This window comes from Cebus imitator, unplaced genomic scaffold (genome assembly GCF_001604975.1).
Source record: "Cebus imitator isolate Cc_AM_T3 unplaced genomic scaffold, Cebus_imitator-1.0 Scaffold195, whole genome shotgun sequence".
Taxonomy (NCBI): domain Eukaryota; kingdom Metazoa; phylum Chordata; class Mammalia; order Primates; family Cebidae; genus Cebus; species Cebus imitator.
The window spans coordinates 1,675,199-1,690,748 of record NW_016107510.1 but is presented as its reverse complement, the minus strand read 5'-3'; positions in this window follow the sequence as shown (position 1 = coordinate 1,690,748).

Sequence of the window (15,550 nt, the reverse complement as noted above, 5' to 3'; positions counted from 1 at the left end):
CAGTGACAAAGCCTATCAAAACCTCTGGGATATGGCAAAGACTGTGCTAGGAGGAAATTTCATAAGCTTAAATGCCTAATCAAAGAGTCTGAAAGATCACAAATAGGCAACCTAAAGTCATACCTCAAGGAACTATAGAAACAAGAACAAAGCAAGCCCAAGCCCAGCAGAAGAAAAGAAATAACAAGGATTACAGCAGAACTAAATGAAATTGAAACAAAAAATACAAAATATAAAGAAACAAAAAGCTGGTTCTTTGAAAAGATAAATACAACTGATAGACCATTAGCAAGATCAACCAAGAAAAGAAGAGACAAGATCCAAATAAGCTTAATTAGAAACAAAATGGGAGATGTTACTGATACTACAGAAATGATTATCAAAGCTATTATGAACACCTTTTTGCACATAAAATAGAAAACCTAGAGGAGGTGGATACATTTCTGGAAATATGCAATCCTCGTAGATAAAATCATGCAGAAACTGAAACTCTGAACAGACCAATAATAAGCAGTGAGATTGAAATGGGTAATAAAAAAGCTGCCGACAACAATAACAACAGAAATCCAGGACCAGAGAGATTCACAGCTCACTTCTATCTGACATTCAAATGAGAATTGGAACTAATCCTAATTGGCACTATTCTACAACATAAAGAGGGAATTCTCCCTAAATCATTCTATGAAGCCAGTATATCCCAATACCAAAAATAGGAAAGGAGATTAAAAAGGAAAACTAAAGACAAATATTGCACATGTACAAAAATCCTTTACAAAATATGAGCTAACTGAATCCAACAACATTTCAAAAAGATAAGTCACCATGATTAAATAGGTTTCCTAACAGGGATGCAGGGATGATTTAATATATGCAAATCAATAAAGGTGATACACTACATAAAGAGAATTTAAAACAAAAATCACATTATCTCAGTAGAAGCATGAAAAGCATTTGAAAAAATCCAGCTTCATTTTATGATTAAAACCCTCCGCAAAATCAGCATAGAAGGGACATACCTTAAAGTAATAAAAGCTACACAGGACATGAACTCATCGTTTTTTACAGCTACGTAGTATTCCATGGTGTATATGTGCCATATTTTTTTTATCCAGTCTATGATTGGTGGCCATTTGAGTTGGTTCCAGGTCTTTGCTATTGTAAACTGTGCCACAATGAACATAGGTGTGCATGTGTCTTTATAATAGAATGATTGATAATCCTTTGGGTATATACCCAGTAATGAGATTGCTGGGTCAAGTGGAATTTCTATTTCTAGGTCCTTGAGGAATGGCCACACTGACTTCCACAATGGTTGAACTAATTTACACTCCCACCAACAGTGTAAAAGTGTTCCTGTTTCTCTTCATCCTGTCCAGCATCTGTTGTCTCAAGATTTTTTGGTGATCACCATTCTAAGTGGCATGATATGGTATCTCAGTGTGGATTTGATTTGCATTTCTCTAATGACCAGTGATGATGAGCATTTTTTCATATGTTTGTTGGCCTCATATATGTCTTCTTTTGAAAAGTGTCTGTTCATATCCTTCGCCCAGTTATGAATGGGTTTGTTTATTTTGTAAATCTGTTTTAGTTTCTTGTATATTCCTGATATTAGCCCTTTGTCAGATGGGTAGATTGCAACATTTTTTCTCATTCTGTTGGTTGCCAGTTCACTCTGATGATTGTTTCTTTTGCTGTGAGGAAGCTCTGGAGTTTAATTGGATCCCATTTATCTATTTTGGCTTTTGTTGCCAGTGCTTTTGGTGTTTTAGTCATGAAGTTCTTGTCTAGGCCTATGTCCTGAATGGTTTTGTGTAGGTTTTCCTCAAGTGTTTTTATGGTTTTAGGTCTTATGTTTAAGTCTTTAATGCATCTGGAGTTAATTTTTGTGTAAGGTATCAGGAAGGGGTCCAGTTTCTGCTTTCTGCAAATGGCTAGCCAGTTTTCCCAACAACATTTATTAGACAGGGAATCCTTTCCCCATTGCTTGTTTTTGTGAACTCCTAGTTAAATAAAAAATGAAAGGTATGCATAAAACCACTGCATAAGCACTATGTTCAACTGATGGAGAGAGAATTATAATTTGACCAAAATGACACAGTTTCCTGAAGAGAATTAGCAATGGAAAAAAAAAGATAAACATTGTATTGATTTTACCAAAATAAATAAAAATCTAGGATGAGCATGGAGCCTGATGCCTGCAATTCTAGCACTTTGGGAGGCTGAGGTGGGAGTATTGATTGAGCCCAGTAGTTTGAGACCAGCCTGTGCAACACAGTGACTCTCTGTCTCTATAAAAAGTACAAAAATTAGCCAGGTATGGTGGCATGCACCTGTAGTCACAGCTGCTCTAGAGGCTGAGGTGATAGAATCACTTGAATCAGGGAAGTTAAGGCTTCAGTTAGCTGTGATCATGCCACTACACTCTATCTGGGTGACAGAGCCAAGACCCGGTTTTAAAGAACAACAACAAAAAAATCTAAAGTTACAGAGAACATTAAAGAGATTATCTGTAGTTTCATAAATAAGTGAATTTTGGGCCTAGAACCCAGAATTTGTATTAACTATGATAGAATTTAATGCATCTTAATAATTAGGATGATTGAAAATACAATATCTTGAATTTATTGAGCACTGCCCATATTCTACAAATATATTGAATGTTCACATACTATAGGACAGACTGCTACTGATTTTCTCTTTTTCTTCAGTAAGATAAGTCTAATTTTCAAAAAATATCTAGGCATACTACCATTTAGCTAAAAGATAACTAACTTCTCCCCCTCCTCTCCTACTTTGTTTTATGTGTAGATCATGTGATAAGTTTTGCTTGGTGAGAGGATATAAGGGTCTTGTGTGGGGTGTCCAAGAAATGTAATTTGCAGATAACTAACACTCTCTTTAGTCCCTTCCTTTTGCTGTCTGAGATGCAAAGGTTATGCCTCTAGTTTTAGCTGCTCCTTAGGATAATGAAATGACCATGAAATTAGAAGCTAAGTACTATAGAGCAATGGTCCCCAACCTTTTTTGCACGAGGGACTGGTTTTGTGGAAGACAATTTTTGCATAGATTGAGGCTTGATGGGGGTAAGTTTCAGGCTGAAACTCCATCTCAGATCATCAGGAATCAGTTACATTCTCATAAGGGGAACACAACCTAGACCCCTCATATCTGCAGCGCACAGCACTCCTATGGGAATCTAATGCTACTGCTGATCTGACAGGAGGTGGAGCTCAGTCAGTGATTTTTACTCAACTGCAGTTTACCTTCTGTTATGAGGCCGCATTCCTAATAGGCATGGACAAGACCTATAGACCTATACCCGTTTTTGGCCTGGGGATTAGGGACCCCTGCTGTAGAGCAACAAGAGAAACAGCCTAGCTTCCTGATACCATGGAACCACCATACCATCTTGTTGACCTGTGGACTTCTTTCTCTGCGTCTTTGTTTTTCACAGCTAAGCCAAACTGTCACCAGTACACATACACTAGATTAGCTCATTTAATTCTTACAAACAAGATAGGTATTCTTATTAGAATGCTCATTTTACAGATGAGGAAAGGGTTGCAGAGAAAGCTGAAGTAACACATAAGGCCACATACCTCAATAGGAATTTAACATGGATATGAGCCTAGCCAGTCCTCTTCTAGGGCCTCTGAACTATTGTCTTACATGAGAAACAAACAATAAGGTTCAGCTCAGCCTATCTGTAAAAAGCAGTGAGCATCCATGGTATACTAACGAAGTGACAGGTATATATTCTATGACATGTTCTATAATTTTAATGGAACTTTATAAACATGACCTAGTTGTCTCATCCTCTAAGCACCAATATGAGAAATTGAGCCTTGGTGACTCTGAGAACTTAGAAAGATTTTAATGTTATGTAAAGCACAAGGGTCAGTTTGTAAAATATAATAAGAACAAGAATTGTTCTCTTCAGAGTAATTAAAATAGTGTGGCTAATAAAAGCTCATCGGGAAAATTTGAAGCTATTAGTATTAGATGCTCAAGATACTTTTACCCCTAAAAGTTCTTGGTAGGATGGCTTGTTTTTTAGAGTATAAAAATTGATAATGAGTTGACTGATAGCTGAAGGGAAGTATTTGGTCATAATGCTAAGCTATGTGATACCAGTTCAAAGAGGTGAGATGCTATATTTCTGGATGAAAATTTGTTATTTGTCTCAAATACACTCTCTATTTGATCTGTTGTTTTTTGACCTATTTTTTTTAACTGCTGCTTAACTCATTTCTTCAGATAATTCAGAGGCTACTTTCGATCTTGCTTTTTCCATACTTAGTTTTTCCTAAATAACATGGTTCAGTATTATCTCTGTACTCTTTGAAATCTAGTCTCTGTACTCTGAAACCTGAGGGTGTCCTAGGAGTTTCACATTTTGTAAGAATTATTTTGCTTAATTTGAAACCTTTATCAATGTATCTCTGCCATGTCTTTTTAAATTCATGGAGTTGTAATACTGCATTGCAGGTTTTATTATTCTCTGTTGTGGTTCCAAATATTAATCAAGGCTTCTTTGCTTCTCAGATATCTAGAGGTGATTAGTTTCAATCCCATTTCATTCCATGCCTAAGATATCCAAATTTCTCAGGATTACTATTCATCCCATTGGACTATGACTCTCATGCTCTTCTCTACTTCTCATTCTTATGTATACATAAGCTTATTCTTTATCATTTTCCTCAGTTTCCACCAGAAATACACTCGTGCCACAAATTTTATGAATTAATAATATTAACTGCAGATGAGAAAGCTAAGGGATGGCTGACAAGAGGCACTTTCTCGTGTAATTCTCAATTTGCTGGATTGCTTATATCTCTCATTCCTCCTTCTCCTCTGCTCCTCCTTCATACATTGTCCTCTCCAGCTCTAACTTTTTCCCTCAGTTTTGCATAGAAATTTAGTTCTTAGCTCCTGAGGATACTTGCAATCCCAAACTCATCAAAGTACAGCAGAACAAAGAAACTGAATTATCAGAATTAATATTCCTTAGAAAATACTTGATGTTATAAAAGAACTCTTTTTTTGGATAGAAGGATACTTTATTCCCCTATTTTATTTCTGTTTTGTGGGTAGTATTTAGCTAGTCTGGACCAGCTAAATACGAAGGGATGTGTTATCAGAGAATATGGTTAAGTATGCCCCAGGTAAACACCTGAATCCCCTATTGCATATGAAATTCTGAAGAAATAAAAGTACATTCAGTTCAGTTTAATAAATAATTTTATGCTCACATTGTGTGTTAGGCACTGGGAATGCAAAAATTATGAGAACATCCTTGACTTCAAAAAACTTCCAATCCAGGGAAGAGTCTAACAAAGAAACTAATCATATAGATACTTTACGTAAGAATAAATCTATTAAGTGAAGTGATAGAGATCTGATGAACTGAGACTGGTGTGAAGATTAAGGCAAAGTATTCTGTGAGAGCCAAGCTGAGTCTGGAGGAAAGAACAGGGGTTACCTAGGCAAATAAATATTGGGGTTGGGGAATGAAGGGCATCCTAGACAATTAAAAGTGAGTGTACAATACATAAAGACCCAAGAAACATAATGGTGTGTGGAACACTCTAGCAAATTCAGTATTTTAAGGGTATAATTATATTGGGAACAATGGGAGGTGAACCCAGATTCAGGTGGTAGAATATACAGACTATCTGCAAAACAGCTCAAAGTTTATCTTGAAGGCCATGGTAAGCCATAGGAAAATTTTATAAATGTGGCTCTGAGTCATGATCAAATATTACTTTTTAGATATATACCTCTAGGAAAGACGAATATAAGATGGCCATAAAAGGCAAGGGCAACTGCAATAGTTAAGGTAAGAAGTGATAAGTACTCAAGTTAGAGAAGCAACAGACACAGTCACTAACTACAAAAGTCAAGACCATGTAATATACAATCCCCGGGAACACACCACGTGCATTGTGGTATAGCTGCAGAGAAAATGGAGTGAGGGGACATCAGGCAGTATTTGGGTAAAAATCAGCAGTCGTTGGTGAGCAGTTAGTATGTGGATGGTGAGAGGAGGATTCTAGGGAGATTATGAGATTTCTGGTTTAGGGGAATGTAAAAATCTGAGGATTGTGCTTCAATTTTTTGGCGAGTGTTTTTATGGACAGAAATGCCAATCACCCTGCCTTTAGCCTTGTAAACTGAATTATATATAAAAGAAAAAAAAAATGGCTTTGGCTCTGGGTCCACAGAGTGAGGGAAATGGCTCAAAAAAAGTGAATAACTGGAATGTTATTGTACCTCTAGGCATCTTTCTGTTCTTTGGGTAATGTATTAGTTCAGTAGTTTCCAAACTTTGTAAATAGCTTACCAATGCAGGTAAAACATTTTCCAGCCTCCACTAACATTTGTAAATTGATTGATTTATAAATTATCTACATTTAACATTTTATCGATGTATTATCCATATACAAACTATACATATGTAAAATAAAATTTTTAAATAATGAGACAAAAAGTTATAATATTTATTCCATATCTAATGGATAATTTTGCCTTCACTTTGAAGGGTACTAAATCAGTCTGAAAAGTCTGTTCTATTCTGTGTGAGATCCTCAACAGTTATTACAGAATTTCTCTGCTATCTAAAATCTAGCCAAAATTGAACTTTCATCATATTCTCTCTTTCTCTCTCTCTCGTGCTCTTCTTTCTCTCTCATAGTCTCTCTCTCTCTCTCTCTCTCCCCACCCCTTTCTCTCCCCCACCTCCCCCCTAAGAATAATTGTTTGATTGGGCAAAAAGAACAATCAATAGCAGCCAGGGGCTATTTTTAACAGTATTCTTCCTGTACTAGGAGAACGATAAAACTGACTCATATAATAAAAGTGGTGGCAGTTGTTTTTGACATGAACAACGAAGCTCTAAGACATGGTTCTTTCAGAACTCTAGTTCTGCATTCCTTTTCTCAGCTATGCTTGAGGGACCATAAATGTGCTGGTCAAAGATAAAGGTTTGCAGTCTTAAATGAGGGAGTGCTATTGAAGTCTGATAGTTTGCTCAGCCCTTCACAAGCTGAGGCCATATTGCCACTGATGAATATGATATTCCCATTGTAATATGTTTCTTTTTAGTTTAAGGGGTAGATCCCCTCCAGTTTGCATGGTACAGTGATTGGGATTGTTAGTAGAAAGGGAAGTTATGGAACAAATAGCATGGAAAATAACTAATTCCTGGCATCTAGGAGGGTATTAGAAGGAACCAGCACAGTTGAATAGAGACTTTGTAGGGACCAGGAAGGGACACAGTTATTAATAGACCATGATATTATTAACAGAGGTAGGAGATACTGCAAGAGAATTAGGAAGGGCTAGAGAAGGGGAGTGGGACTAAGATGGGGAGAGTAGACAGCTGTTGGGTTCAAATAAGGGGTAATTTATCATCTGTTTGGAGTTGCAATTAAAGTTAGAGATCAAATGTAACTGAAACCCGTTGGGTCATTGTTTCCAGCTTGAGGCACTCGCATCCCTGTTCCTGCAATGAATCTCTATTTATTTTGAAGGCAGTCTGCTTGTTTGGGGATTGAACTTGAAGAAAGTTGGCAGAGGGAAGGCTGCTAACAATTAACTTCTTATTACAGTTAAGATAATTGGAGTTGTCTCTAGAGAAAGGCATGTCTGTTGCAGAAAGCTGTTAAATTTTATTTTTCCCCTTCTGTCCATATAGTCTATGCAACATTTTTTATATTTCAGAAAGGATGATAGATCATAAATAGGAAATGACTTAGCACTATATATCTTTTGAAGTTGGAATATCAGCATTTGCTATTAGACTGGCTTCATCTGCCCAGCTAGAATGAATCAAAGATGTTATCTTTAAGCATTTTAAAATTTGCCATGAAACGACAAAAGCAGGGGAGTTCAAAACAAAGGTTGGTTATTTTTCCTATGCTTTTGATTCTGAGGTGGAAGAAAATGCTATTTAAAAATTGAAGTTGCATAACATCTTGAATTTTCTGGTGCTCGTTAAGCACATAAATCGTCTTCAAATTTTTTTCCATCACAACTTCTGTTTTAGATAAATGAATAAAGATGATCATAGAAATTGAGTTTCTGAATGCTACCAAATATGTCACAGACCAGTAATGAATGGATTTCATTTCTGGTTTTTGTTAAAGAAGTAGGTATGATTCTTCAGATTAGGTTGTAGCTGTGGGCTCTGCTGGTCTGAGTACCAGCCTGGAAATGAAAAGCCACTGATTTTAGTTCTGGCTTTGAAAATAATCTTCATCATATCATTCAGCCTGACTGAAGCCTTGGTGTTATCTGGTGTGTATTGGGAATCTACGTATTTCTTTCTAACTCACTGTGGTACTGAGAGCAATAATAATAGCAAAAAAAAAAAGCCATAACTATTACTAACAATTATTAAATGTAGCTACCAGATTACATACTTTAGTAAAAACTTGTTTAAAAAACTAAATTCAAATCTGATAATGACACTAAAAAGGAACAAAATGTGCTTCTAGTGGAAAGGGCTATTATGTTTTGTTTCATTTTGTCTCAAATGCTGGTATTCCTCATCATGTCTAAAGATTCACTCATTTTTTATTCACATCTTCACTGAGCATTGATTAGACCCAAAGCATGATGTTGGACATTATGTAGGCTACAAAGTTGTACCAAACTCAGAACTGTTCTCAGTGATCTTAGCCTAGAGAGTAGGGAGAATAGTGGAACGGGGTGAGAATGAGTTCTAGAGTCAGACTACTCAGGTTTGAAGGCTAGTACTTTCATCTTCTAGAAATGTAATCCTTATGAGACACAGCTTAATTGTAGTTTCTTCATCTGTAAAATGGTACAATATAGTCTCTAACTCACAAGGTTGTTATGAGAAATAAATGAGCTATCCAATTGAAATATTTATAAGTGTTTGGCATAAGATAAATGTTCAATTGCCATTGCTACGACTACTAACTAGTAATATTGTGGGAGAATGATATATATTAAATAATATAACTAGAAAAAATAGGGTAAATGGCCAGTGAAAGGAGCAGCTGAATAATCAATAAATCTCAGAAAATATATTTCATTTCTACTGGGAAGAAGTAGGAATTAGGACTGGATAAAGATGGTTACATTTGGACAGGATATTGACAAATATTATTTAGATATGTGAAGATTAAAGAGTTTGCAGAGTCTAGTTTAATTAAAAAGATAAAGGGAGGAAAACACAGGGCCACATACAGGAAAGAGTAATTGATCAGTGTGGACTATACTAGGGGATAATGGAAAGGGAGACATTGAGAGACTATGTTGAAAAGCCAAGGTGGGTCCATTGCATGAAAATCCTTGAATCAAGTCCATTGAAGGAGGCTGAATTTTGGTATCTAGACAATGTAGAGTCATGGAAGCTTTTTGAGAAGCGAAGCAATTTGATATAAACATACTCATTGTGTAGGAATGACTTAACCTGAATGTGTAGCCTAATCACATATAGAGTACACTTAGAAGGAGAGAAAAAACTCAAGGATAAACACTTAGAAGAATTTTAAATGGAGCCTGAGAAGAGATAGTAAGGCAATGCAAGTGACCACATAGTACTAGTTTACTTTTGTTTATGAATGTATTTATTTATTATATCCCTAGATCGAAATAAGATTTTGTAATTGCTTATAATAAAACAGGCAACATGATAGAACAGGAAAATGTTCATGAGGTTCATGGAGTAAAACACAAAAGACGAAGAGATGAAGAAGATGAAAGCATGAAGGAAGTAGAGAAGAGGTAAAGTGAAACAAAAGGGCAAATTAATACAATAAGTCTCTGGCACAGTTCTTACGTGATCCCCAAAAGTGGATCAGAAACGTGGCTCAGAAATTTTAGTGCCTAAAGCCAAAGAGAACACGATCAGTTTCAGAAGTCATATGTTCTCTAGATAGACACATATCAATTACCAAGGAAAATCCTACTTTGAGTGACCCAGAGGCATCAAGAGGGATATCCTTCCTGTCAATCCTTGTACAGGAAATAGTGGAACCATTGAAAGGCAGCTATTAAAAAATAATTGAAAAAGAAATTAAAAACCAAATAAATTACACAATTGTACCACCCCAGAAAGATATAAAATTTCTAAATTGTAGCCTATATTTCCAGGTTCATCTGCTCTAGAAAACCCTGTCTTACTACTTAGCTTTTCCCTGTAATCTCCAAGGTGGGTTAAGTAACTATTGTCTGTTTCTATTACCTGCTGTGGATATGTTTATCAGAACCTTTATTATATATACATAATCATTGTTATCGATGCTCTTAAGGACAAAGATGGTATATTGCTTCTCTGTTCTGAGATTTTAGTATGATTCATGGCACAGTATAGATTTCAATAAATGTTTGAGAATGAAGGAATGAATGAATGACACTCTTGTTCAATCTGATGTGCTTCTTGACATAAATAGTATCAAGTCATCTGGGCCTTTCTTTACATATATTCACAGTGAAAGACAAATGTATATACAATTGAAAATATAGATTATTCATAGGGACTCGTTTAGGTGCTGGCAACAGAAATCCAACCTGAACTATCTTGGGCAAAGGACTGGATTTATTACTATATATGGGAGTACTTTGTTAAAGGGCTCAGGAACTAAACTATAAGAAAGGAAGGAATTTTCTATCAACCTTCATGTCTAACTAAAGCCAGGCTGAAATGCTTCTGGGTCTCTTGGTCCATGAGTCTCTTGGTCTTCTCTTTTTTTGGTTAACTTTGTTTTACACACACACACACACACACACACACACACATACACACACACACACACACACACACACTCTCTCTCTCTCTCTTTTGACCACAGTGGGGAAAACACAGCCACTGAAGATCAAGAATCTAACATCTTCATGAATTATGTCCCCAAAGAAAAGCTGAGTAAATTCCCAAATACAGCTTAAAGAAAATAAGAAAGACTCTAATGGGCTAATCTTGTCAAGAAATACTCCTTGTCCAATAGACTCTATGAAAAGTTTTGGATGTCCTGTAATAGAGTTTGGATTATAATCTATGTCAGGGGTTCCCAGCCCACGGTCTGTGGACTAGTACTGATCCACGGCATGTTAGGAACTGGGCCACACAGCTGGACGTGAGTGGCTGGCAGGCAAGCATTACTGCCTGAGCTCCACCTCCTGTCAGATCTGTGGTGGCATTGGATTCTCATAGGTGTACAAACTTTACTGTGAACTGCACTGTGAGGGATCTAGGTTGGGCATTCCTTATGAGAATCTAACTAATGTCTGATAATCTGAGGTGGAACAGTTTCATAACAAAATCATCCTCTCCTCCTCCACCTTCTCTGTGAAAAAATTGTCTTCCACAGAACTGGTACCCAGTGCCAAAAAGGTTGGGGACCACTGTCCTGTGAAACAGAATTTCTTCTGCTTTGTGTGTGCTGTGTACCTTTTTGGTAATCTGATAAAGCCTGTGTACCTCTCTCAGAATATTTTTGAGTAGTGTAAAAGACTGCTAGGATTTCAAAGACATTTGGATTTAACCAAAATATTTTTTAAATAGTGATATCATAGTATATGTGCTTCTTTATTAGTGCAATAAATAACATTTAACTGCAGGTCCTAACAACCTAATTATATAATTATAATAAATGGTGATGACAAACATATTTTGAGATATTTGCAACTGTAAAGTGATAAGAAAATATCTGTGGTTTCTATTAGTGACAAAGTTAGAGGTACTGGTGATGTTTTTACAATGTTTTGCCTAACTTAATAATGTAGGGATATGCTAACATGCATTAGAGGTTGGTGAAAATATTAAGATACATATTTTTTCTCAACCACATTCATAGACAACCAAAATTCTATTCATAACTAGCTTATAGAGGACTGAGAAACCTTGCTACACATAAGAGAGGCTGTGAAAAAATGGTAATCAAGGATGGGATGTGATTATAGAGACACCATATCAGAATAGTTAAGAGCATAAAATTTGGCATTAGAAAAATGTGGAATTGAATCTCAGTTCTGTAATTTTGCAATTGTTGTGGATGAAACCAGTACTTTCATTTCTGTAAGGATTTTTTTTAATCTACTTTATTATAGCTTTAACTAAATTCCTAGAGTCATTGTAAAGATTACATGAAATAATGCATGTGGAGTGATAAGTGAAGGTTTGGCAGGGAAATGTTAGGTTAAAAATAATCGTGGTGGTTATTATGACTCTTTTCTACCTCTTATCCTCTGTGGATATTGACATACTTTGATATATATTTGTAGAAAAAAATCTTTGGTTATCTTCTTGGAAAGAGTACTAGACTTTTGCACATTAAACCTTTCTTGGAAGGAGATGGAGGAGAATGATATTTCCTTTTCCTGTTAGTTTAGGGTTATAGGCATAAATTCAGTGACATCTTGGAAAGAGTGACTTCTCATATGGATGGCAGATGGGGCTGTCATGTTTCTTAAAATACCAACAGCATAACCAGGAAAGGCTCTATTCTAAGTTTGGGATGTAAGCTCCATCTCTTGGATATGGCAAGCTGTGCCTTCCAGCCTTTCTGCTAGCTAAAATAACACTGAAGTCGCTAAAATTTTAGTTGATTTTGCATCCAACACCTGGCTCTTGGTTGAATTGTTTATACTCGTGGGTTTAATTTTAGATTTAAGCTTCATATTTTTCCTACTACTCCAGATATTCTTGATTTCCTTACTGAATTTAAAATGTTTATGATTTACCAGCAGAGTGTGTAGTTTTAGACCTTATTGTAAATATACAAAATGCTACAGCAGCCCATTAGCATGAACTTACTGATTTGCTCCCTGCCTCTTTACCAAAGACACGGATCTTTATATGCCTTACCAGTTCCTCTCGTATTCAATCTCTCATTCATTGACAAAGCCCATAAAGATACATGTAATTAAATGAAGTGGGTGTTATTTTGTTTGATTAGCTGGTATTTTGCCACTTTTTGTTTTTATTTCTTTATCTGTTTGCAAGAGGTTTAAATATACTCCAACAATGCTGGTGAGTCAGACTTCAAGGCCTCCTTGTATCCTGTAAGGTCCCTCTGAGTTCTTAGTGCCATTCATTCTCAGGAATCTCAGCTCTTTTTGGCTTTTTTCACGAATAATGAAAAATAACAGAAGCAGCATTTTATACAACCTATCTGGGGTCCTTTTATATTTTACCATTGTTTTCTTCACTTGTTCTGCCAGATTGAGAGGCAGTGTGACTTTCTTTTTTACTATTTCATTGCAGGTGAGTTTCTTACAAAAGCTGGCCCAAAAGGCTCCAATTTACTTTTCATAGTGGAATTCTTGAACTCAGCGTAACAGTTAGACTTTTCCTCTTCTCAACCCCAGCAAGGAGGCATTTATATCACTATTATCACACTTATTACAAAGAACGTAATTAGCTCCACTAGACTGTGAACACTTTGTAATGAGAAAATGTTTATTCATTCAATTAATAAATATTTTTGGGCCCTTATTCTGTATCAGGTGAGTGCTAGGCACAATGTATATTACTGGTGAATAAGAAGGACAAGGTTCCTGTTCTCACAACATTTAAAGTGAAATGGACTTTCACTCCATACCCCAACACTTTCCATCAAGTATCATATAAAGGAGGTAGTAAAAGTTGACAGAGTAGTGCAAAATTAAATTTGTAGTTAACAACCACTGTTAAAATAAATTGTGAAATATATAATTATTTAGTTATAATCAATAGAAGTTATCCTAAGAATAACCTGGGCAAAAGAAAAAGTGGAAGACAGGCAAAGTGTTTTAAGAAAACCCTTCTCAGGCAAAGCAAGATTTAACTTTGGTAAAGGCCATGGTATTACCAATGAGTTTTGAGAGAGCAATGCATCATATCTAAAACTTTCCAATGCTGACCTAAGAAAACCCTGCCTGCAGGTATTTCAGGCCTCGGAAACTTTCAGTTGTAACAATTATATTCAGATGGTTGCTCATCAACAGGCACTGACATCTTGTTATAATGGAGTATATTTCCTCTGCTTGAATAGATTTCCATGCTCCTTTCATTTGATAGTTTTATTTATAGAATTCCAGTCTGCATCAACTTGCTTCTATTTCATTATCTTTGAAGTAACAACCTGTAAGCAAAGATAATGCAGGGTGGATATTCCTAATAGGGCACATTATAAGAAATGAACTGAATGTATGATAGGAGCTTGTTTATTTTATATTTAAGTCAAAAATAAGGAGGAGTGAAGAAATCTTAGTACACATTTAGTAAAGGTAAGGAAAAAATTAAAAATTCATCTTGCAGGGCACAGAAGCTGGTGGCTTGGGAGACAAAGAGAAAGGGGAATGAAGAGTAAGGAATGGGATCATGTATGGAAAAGGAAGCTATTTAAAACAGACAGCCATTCTGAATTAAGTGGATTAACTGAGTAAGATGGTTTGCATTCTTTTATGGTCAGTTAGGAGGTCTTTTAACAGAGCTGCAAGTCATTGACTCTGAGGGACGTCGGTCAAATCACTTGACATCTCTGGACATCAGTTTCCTCATCTACCTCCTACGGGTATAGGGGGTAGTTTCTAATGTCTTTTGTTACTCAAAAGTCTCCAAATTTTTCATAGGACTCAAGGGAATTAAATACTCACTTTGGCTACTATATGTTTGAAATAATAAAACCCATGTATCAGAATGAAAACATAACAAAATCCCTATTGGTTTTAAATGAATGACACCGCATTTTTTATAGCTTCTGTTCTACAGTTTTAGCTTTGGATAATAACTCTGTCTAGAGCTTTGCAGCAGCCACGAACATTATGAAATCTTTGCATCAGTCAGAAATAGAACCACTATAAGATTTATGGAAATCAAGGGTTTTTATTAGAAATAAAAATTTTATTAGAAATTATATTTACACAAATGTAGGAGAAAATGAGGAAGTGAAAGTCTGAAAAGTGAAAATTAGGAGGTTTCAGTAACAGTGGCTAATCAGTCAGTCTCATATACTAGTGTGAGTGGACAGGACAGAGCCAATGTGGACAGCAAAAGGGGCAGTTCTGAAGGATCTGTGGCAATTACTGTCTTGGAAGAAGCTGTTGCCGCTACAGAGGTAAAGCTACCCTTTTGTGGATCTACAGCCAAGTCTCTGGTGTAGGGCTAGGGATTGCTGCTGGCCAGTAGAGCCTATAGTCAGGCACTAGCTGAATGTGGAGCAGAAGTGAACCTAGAGAAGCTTGGATTTGCTGGGTACCTCTTCATCTGTCTTTATGGTGTTTGCCTTTACCATGTCTGACTGCAGTGACTTTCAGTCAAGTAGTGGTTCAACTTCACTTCTGCCTTCCAAACCACATGCAGGTTTCTCTTTCAGCCGACTCTGACCTGGAACCATATGGTTGACATAACACATAAGGACAGAAAGAAAATGACTTGATCCCTAGTGTATTTCATTTAAGTCTTCTTGATACTAAATTTAAAGTACATATGATATTGGATATTGCCTTTAAGCCTTTTCAAGTAGAGGGCTAAGCCAAGCTAGATTTCTGAAGGTACCGTCAAACCTATAAGAAGATAAATAAAGACATAATTTGT